Source organism: Euphorbia lathyris, chromosome 3 (genome assembly GCF_963576675.1).
Source record: "Euphorbia lathyris chromosome 3, ddEupLath1.1, whole genome shotgun sequence".
Taxonomy (NCBI): Eukaryota; Viridiplantae; Streptophyta; class Magnoliopsida; order Malpighiales; family Euphorbiaceae; genus Euphorbia; species Euphorbia lathyris.
This window is the reverse complement of record NC_088912.1, coordinates 69,431,243-69,438,961: the sequence shown is the minus strand read 5'-3', so window position 1 is coordinate 69,438,961 and position 7,719 is coordinate 69,431,243. Positions and strand designations below refer to the sequence as shown.

At 37.4% G+C, this 7,719-nt stretch overlaps 1 long non-coding RNA gene across 1 annotated transcript; it reads right to left on the bottom strand.

Moving 5' to 3' along the window:
- Positions 1-1,897: 1,897 nt before the first annotated feature.
- LOC136224430 (uncharacterized) lies at positions 1,898-4,922 on the bottom strand. The gene is made up of 2 exons (XR_010686423.1): positions 4,677-4,922; positions 1,898-3,394 (listed from the first exon to the last, which is right to left on the bottom strand). It is a non-coding gene; the product is annotated as an uncharacterized lncRNA (long non-coding RNA).
- Between the last annotated feature and the right edge of the window lie 2,797 nt (positions 4,923-7,719).

Genomic DNA, 7,719 nt, shown 5'->3' with positions numbered 1-7,719 from the left:
TAGGATGTTATCAGTTGATGTGGGCCATTGCTTTCTTGCATAATATATCAATGAACTCATATTTGAAGCATTACGAGTGACATTAAAACTAGACCTTGCTTTTAATAGGTAGACATTATGATGAATTATCTAAGCTGAATTATGCTGCTGGTGTGTTGTGTGGCACTGTTTTGGCCTCCTTACTCGCTTGTTGCTCGTGCTTGGTTCTTCCTCCGACTTCCCTCGTCCGGACCTGGTCCAAGGGAGAGATGCCCCACATCATACACTCTCTCTTAAAAAGAACTTGACCCCAAGTTGCTTGCCACATATTGATGAGACGTGTTCGTTGTGAACGGACTCAAGCCCTCAAATCAAACCAAGGTGTTGTTCGAGATGAATTCAAGGAGTCCACTCCAAATATTGCTCCTTATTATCAGATGTTTTAGACTCCTTATTATCAGATGAATTATGCTCCCATTCTGATTTTTATAAGTTCAATATTTTTCAATTTTTCTTACTGAATATATAAAAATATCTTTTTTAATTTTATTAAAAAATGCAATTTCAACAGAAATGAAGTAGTCTACGATTCTTAACAAGTTTAATGTTCATTGCCAACTTTTTAATGGCTTAATGATACAGATCGGTTTCGGGACGTGTTAGTTTTAATCGTAAACTAATAAAGATGTTATTCTCTAGTAAACTAGAAGGAGTGAATCCCGGGTTTCATGGACTAAATCCATAGGAATAATAAAATCCCCATTGTTGAAGGTGAAAACCTTAACAAAGCTTCACAAAGAAGTTGATAATTTGATTGATAAAAAGTTTTTTTAAGAACAATTACAAGAAAGAGATGTATTTATATTATCTCAAACCCTAAAACAAAATTACATAAAAAGCTAACTTACATAATTAATTAAAGAGTAAGGTTAGGGGGTAAAATGAGGCAATAATAAGGAGGTGGCATGTGTGTAAATATAAGAGTGGTAGGGTTGTAATTAGGGAGTGTCAAAGGTGTAAATAAGGAGTGACTGGATTGTAAATAAGGAGGAAGTTCCTTAAAGTGAAGGTACGCGGAGCGTGCCTAATTCTACGCGGAGCATAGTTTGGCTGATGAGCTCTTCTCCGGATCAGTACCCATTCTACGCAGAGCGTGCCCAAATCTACGCAGGGCGTATGTTGGCTGCTGAGCTCTTCTCCGGATCAGTACTCATTCTACGCGGAGCGTGCCCAAATCTACGCGGGGCATAGTTTGGCTGATGAACTCTTCTCCGGGTCACCTTCCTTCACGCAGAGCGTACTTTAATCCACGCAGAGCGTGTCTGAGCTGCTGGTGTGTTGTGTGGCACTGTTTTGACCTCCTTACTCGCTTGTTGCTCGTGCTTGGTTCTTCCTCCGACTTCCCTCGTCCGGAGCCGATCCTAGGGAGAGATGCCCCGCATCATACACTCTCTCTTAAAAAGAACTTGACCCCAAGTTGCTTGCCACATATTGATGAGACGTGTTCGTTGTGAACGAACCCAAGCCCTCAAATCAAACCAAGGTGTTGTTCGAGATGAATTCAAGCAGTCCACTCCAAATATTGCTCCTTATTATCAGATGAATTATGCTCCCATTCTGATTTTTATAAGTTCAATATTTTTCAATTTTTCTTACTAAATATATAAAAATATCTTTTTTAATTTTATTAAAAAATGCAATTTTAACAGAAATGAAGTAGTCTACGATTCTTAACAAGTTTAATGTTCATTGCCAACTTTTTAATGGCTTAATGATACAGATCGGTTTCGGAACGTGTTATTTTTAATCGTAAACTAATAAAGATATTCTTCTCTAGTAAACTAGAAGGAGTGAATCCCGGGTTTTATGGACTAAATCCATAGGAATAATAAAATCCCCATTGTTGAAGGTGAAAACCTTAACAAAGCTTCACAAAGAAGTTGATAATTTGATTGATAAAAAGTTTTTTAAGAACAATTACAAGAAAGAGATGTATTTATATTATCTCAAACCCTAAAACAAAATTACATAAAAGGCTAACTTACATAATTAATTAAAGAGTAAGGATAGGGAGTAAAATGGGGCAATAATAAGGAGGTGGCATGGGTGTAAATATAAGAGTGGTAGGGTTGTAATTAGGGAGTGTCAAAGGTGTAAATAAGGAGTGGCTGGATTGTAAATAAGGAGGAAGCTGGAGTAAGGAGCAAGTTCCTTAAAGTGAAGGTACGCGGAGCGTAGTTTGGCTGATGAGCTCTTCTCCGGATCAGTACCCATTCTACGCGGAGCGTGCCCAAATCTACGCAGGGCGTATGTTGGCTGCTGAGCTCTTCTCCGGATCAGTACTCATTCTACGCGGAGCGTGCCCAAATCTACGCGAGGCGTAGTTTGGCTGATGAACTCTTCTCCGGGTCACCTTCCTTCACGCAGAGCGTACTTTAATCCACGCGGAGCGTGTCTGAGCTGCTGGTGTGTTGTGTGGCACTGTTTTGGCCTCCTTACTCGCTTGTTGCTCGTGCTTGGTTCTTTCTCCGACTTCCCTCGTCCGGAGCCGATCCTAGGGAGAGATGCCCCGCATCACTTAATGCATACGACTATAACTAAGTTAAGGCTCAATGTAAAAAATTATAACATAAGGACTCGATGCATAAAAATGAAATAGATCATTTAAGATGTTCTTTTCCTAATAACATAATATGGCTAACCCAATTAACAAATATGTAACAGTAACAGCTGACACTACTCTATCTCTAAAGCAAATAGCCAAATCACAATATTTTTCCTTTCTTTTACTAGTTCAATTTGTATTTACTCATTAAACACTAACCAATAATCGACACATAAACACTATCAAACTAAATCTTCTATATAAATCTCCTCCTTAAAATAATGAAACTTGATTAGATTTAAAAGGACTTGAAACTTAATCGCTAAGCATAGATATGCAATATGAAACCAACTTAAACAAGTAGAATGGAGGTTGAACAATAGCATATGCTTTTCCCACATCAACAAGAACATAGCTTCTCAAACAGACTGAATATTAACACCAAACAAGGAGAATTAACATAAAGATGCACCAATAGTAATATTCATTATAAGAAACCTTCATGGAATGCTTTGTCCAGAAAACATTTTATAACAACCAAAGAAACAATAAAAGCAATTTCACAGTTTGGAAAGTTTTACCTCTTGTTTTGTGGTAACAATAAAATAGTTCGCTTCCTCATCTCACGATTACTTACTGAAGTCTGGTGCAGTTTCTGACTCGAGGAAACTACAGTTTCAGCTAGAACGTGTACATGCTTTTGCTTTTTTTCACATCCGTCTTTGCACTGTAAATTCTCATTCATTTGATTTATTTATCGCTCAACCATCTCCTGATATGACCTCACCTCAAACTTCAGCTTCGACTTTCCTAATTAATTATACAAAGAGTTAACAATGACACAAAGTTAAAAGGGTTAAAAAGAGACAGAGAGATGACCTTGAGAATGCAGTGTAAAAATATAAATGGCACTTATGCCAGTGCAAAGATTACATAGCCAACAAGCGAGGAAGAAGTTATTATTGAAAATAAAGATGATATTCATGATAGTAGCATTCTGAGAAAAGAAGCAACCCTGCTTTAGACAAAATTAACCTGTAACTACATGGATCAAACAACTTTATGAATTTAGTAAAACATTTTTTAGGTATTCATGTTTATTAATTGATTACTCGTTATATTGGTTTTTGGGCAGTGAATCATGGAAGTGACTATTCAATTTCTAGAAGAACTTTTGTTTGTGAACTTGAATAAGGGTCAGGTTAATCCAAGTAAGCCTTAATCTTAAACGAGGGTCAAGTACATAATTTAATTTCCAGCATTGGGTTAACTGCCTCAATAGACTATAAGCTAGGTAATAGAAACTGTAACTGCTAGCAGGTGGGTTGTAAATACCATGCTCTCCGGCTAACACTTAAGCATCTCCCTTGATGCTAGCTAGTACCATTTCCTTGGCTTTTGGGATTAAGTTTAGCACGCTCAGATGAGGTTGAAAAAGATGGTATTCTTTCTTTTGCAGAAGCTTGAAAACTAAAATGTTCCCAAAAAAAATTGAGTAATGTGCATGACTAGAGATATACAGAGCAGTAAAGTTGAGATCCATAGAATTTTGATCAGCCACTTACTTTCTTTGAGATGTAGAGAATATTAATGACACATATTTTTACTCCTGGACCTATGTTAAAAAGAGAAAGAGTAAACTTTCCAGATTCTTACTAGACCCCTTATTAATCCAATGAAAATAATACAATTAACTCATAAACTGGAAGTTGCCATTACAAAATGATCAGAAATTCAAAGCAATAAATATAATGCCACTTAACTAAGAAAAGATGGTGTAAGAACGAAAAATAAGAGCAGGATAGATAAAATAGCATACCACATCATGCTCAAGCAGTTTATTAATCAGCTCTGAGTTTAATCCTGTGACTCAAATGCATTATAAAACTCATAAAGCTTCTCTTTCCAATCTTTTGGATAAAAGTTGAAGACAGGTTCGGAACAAAGAGATACAATAAGATTGAAGAAAATAAGTAACTGAAATCTTTAGAAAGGTTCCAAACAAAGATATACCCCAAAATCAGCCGTGAAAAGAAGCATTCAAGACAAAAACAAAACAGAGAACTGATGAGATTAGGGATTGTAGATTTACCTTAATCGAGAGCCATGCGAGGAAGAGGAAGATCACCGATTGGGAGCCATGGGAGAGGAATTACTCTAACCATTAGTGTAGATGAGAGCCATGAGAGAAGAATTGCAAACCCTAGCACGGAATGACGAGAGAGAAGGTGAATAGCGGAGTGACTGAGACGCACAAGGATGAAAACGTATTCTAAGTGAAATAATTAGGGGGGAGTGAAAAGTGTACAAATTAATGGTAGAAATGTTTTTGTGGGAAGTGTATTTTTCATTCCGTCCCCAATTCTAGGTTCATTAGGATTTCACATTTCACATTTCACATCACTAACAATTCTCAATTACCAATATTTTATTTATAATATGCTTTTTTTTAAAGGATTTCATCGAATTGATTTTGTCAAAAAATTTAAATTTGATTTTTGATTCAAAACATTAGTGTGAATTTGCATCAATACGGACAATGTTATGAAAACCTGACCGGACCGGCCGGTTCGACCGCGAACCGGTCAGGTCTCCGGTCCGATTGTCACTGGTTTTATATACATTCAACAAACCGGACTAACCACTTGAACCGGCCGGTTGAACCGTGAACCGGTCCAGTTAAGCGGTATCACTAACAATTCTCAATTACCAATATTTTATTTATAATATGCTTTTTTTTAAAGGATTTCATCGAATTGATTTTGTCAAAAAATTTAAATTTGATTTTTGATTCAAAACATTAGTGTGAATTTGCATCAATACGGACAATGTTATGAAAACCTGACCGGACCGGCCGGTTCGACCGCGAACCGGTCAGGTCTCCGGTCCGATTGTCACTGGTTTTATATACATTCAACAAACCGGACTAACCACTTGAACCGGCCGGTTGAACCGTGAACCGGTCCAGTTAAGCGGTTTGGTCCGGTTAGTTGTCACACATGTTTAATTAAAAAAAAAATATTATGTTGAAGATGGGATTCGAACTTGGACCATTAGGTAGGATTATATACATCTTACCACTAAGCTACCTTGCAATTTGTAAATAATAACAACACTAAATATTAGACTCATACTTAAAATTTAAATTTTAAAATATTATTTAGTATTTATTTATTTTATATATTTTGATAAATATTATTAAAAACTTAATTGATCTTATTACAAAGTTTATTTAGTATTTAAATTTTCAATATATATATAAAATAAAATTTTAAAATCTTAGTAAATTTATAACTAAAATTAAATTAATATATATTTATTATTTATAAGGTCATTCGGTTCAACCAATCCGGATAAACCGGTTGAACCAATTGACCCTTGACCCAGTTGTTAAGCCGGTTCGACGTTCGGTCCGGTTTTTAAAACATAGGCTATAATTAATGGATTAAGGTGTAAAAATACCCTTAACGTTTTTGGTCTGGAGCAATTTTACCCCTAATGTTTAAAATGGTGCAGTTTTACCCCTTTCGTTGGAAGCCAATATTAATTTTACCTCAACGTTGATAAATTGTGTCAATATGAGAAACTATTATAAAACACATATATTTTTGTTCTTTATTCTGCACAAATTGCATAACAATTCGTTCTAAAAAATGATTTTATATTTTTTATAATTTAATAATGGAATTGGAGATTAATATTTATAAATTCGGTGAATTTTTTAATTTTTATTTTTATTTTTTAACATTCCAACATATGTTTGCGATTTGTTACGCTCGTGTGAAGTATAAATGACAAGATTCGTGACCGAAAAGACAGTTTGATGAATTATTTTTCAAATTGATCCAATTTATCAACGTTAGGGGTAAAATTGCTCATGGCTCAAAATGTTAGAGGTGAAATTGTACAATTTTAGACGTTAGAGGTAAAATTACTCATGACCCAAAACGTTAGGGATATTTTTGCACCATAACCTATAATTAATTAAGAATTTCATGGCCAAAACCCACTTCTAATTTTAGTTCAATTAGGATTACACCCAAAATTAAACTAATAACTTTTTATTTTTTATCTTTAAATTAATTTTAGTTTTCATCCTTATATTTGTATGCTTGAAACCTAGTAAATATATATGCTAGTACAGGTCCCCTTCATCTCTAATAATTGTTGATTCGGAATATCACAAAGGCCAAACAGGGCCCAAATGCCCAAGAAGCAAGGCCCACTAAGCCATCTCAGCTCACTATAAATACCCCCAACATAGGAAAGGGAAAGACACATTCTCACTCACTACACAATCGGGTACCCTCTAAGCTCTTCGATTATTTCCTTTAGTAATCATCTCGATCACCTAACTGTCTTGATCGTCGGAGTGTTCACAGGGACCGCTCCCCGCGCAGAGACGACAACCGAGAGCCAAGAGAACCCCCGAAGGCTGCCCGGATCACTGTAGTACTTTCCCTAATTATTTGGTGCGGTGAGTGTGGACTACAAATGATTTTCAAAGTTTTCAGCAGGATGCAGACACCAACTGAGTCCACTACGACCGGAGTGCCAAACGCTGCAGCCACCAGTTCCATGACTAGCGAAGCACGTCCCATGCTGTCCACCCAATCTCTCCCAGGAACCTAGCTCCGCTGATGGAGGAAGTAGACCCCGAGGAGGAGGAAGCGTACAATACCTCGGAACTCCTCAGCGCCATACGAGGATTTCAAACAACTCAGGCCGTTCACACGGCGGCTCAGATGAAGGTCATGGAGCAGCAAAAAAGCCTGCAGGAGGAGAACGCTAAAATCTGGCAATACCTCAAGGAGGTCGCGACACCACAGCAAACAAGCATGGTTGCGGGCAGATCAGTGGCCCCGGAAGTGCTCATCGACAGGCGACACGAGCCCACCGCGGCTGCACCAGGAGCAAGAGGCGCGACGTCCGGGGGACCAACAGCCACCGGCGACGAAGACCTACTAGAGCAGAAGATCCAGCATTTTTTAGATAAAAGGGCGCTCGGGGGAGTAATGGAGGGAAGCATCACCTCCAGCAAAACTCCATTGGTGTAGAGAATCATCGAAATGAGGTTCCCTCGTGACTGGAAGGCCCCGCGCTTGTCCCAGTATTCGGGAACCGAAGACCCAAAT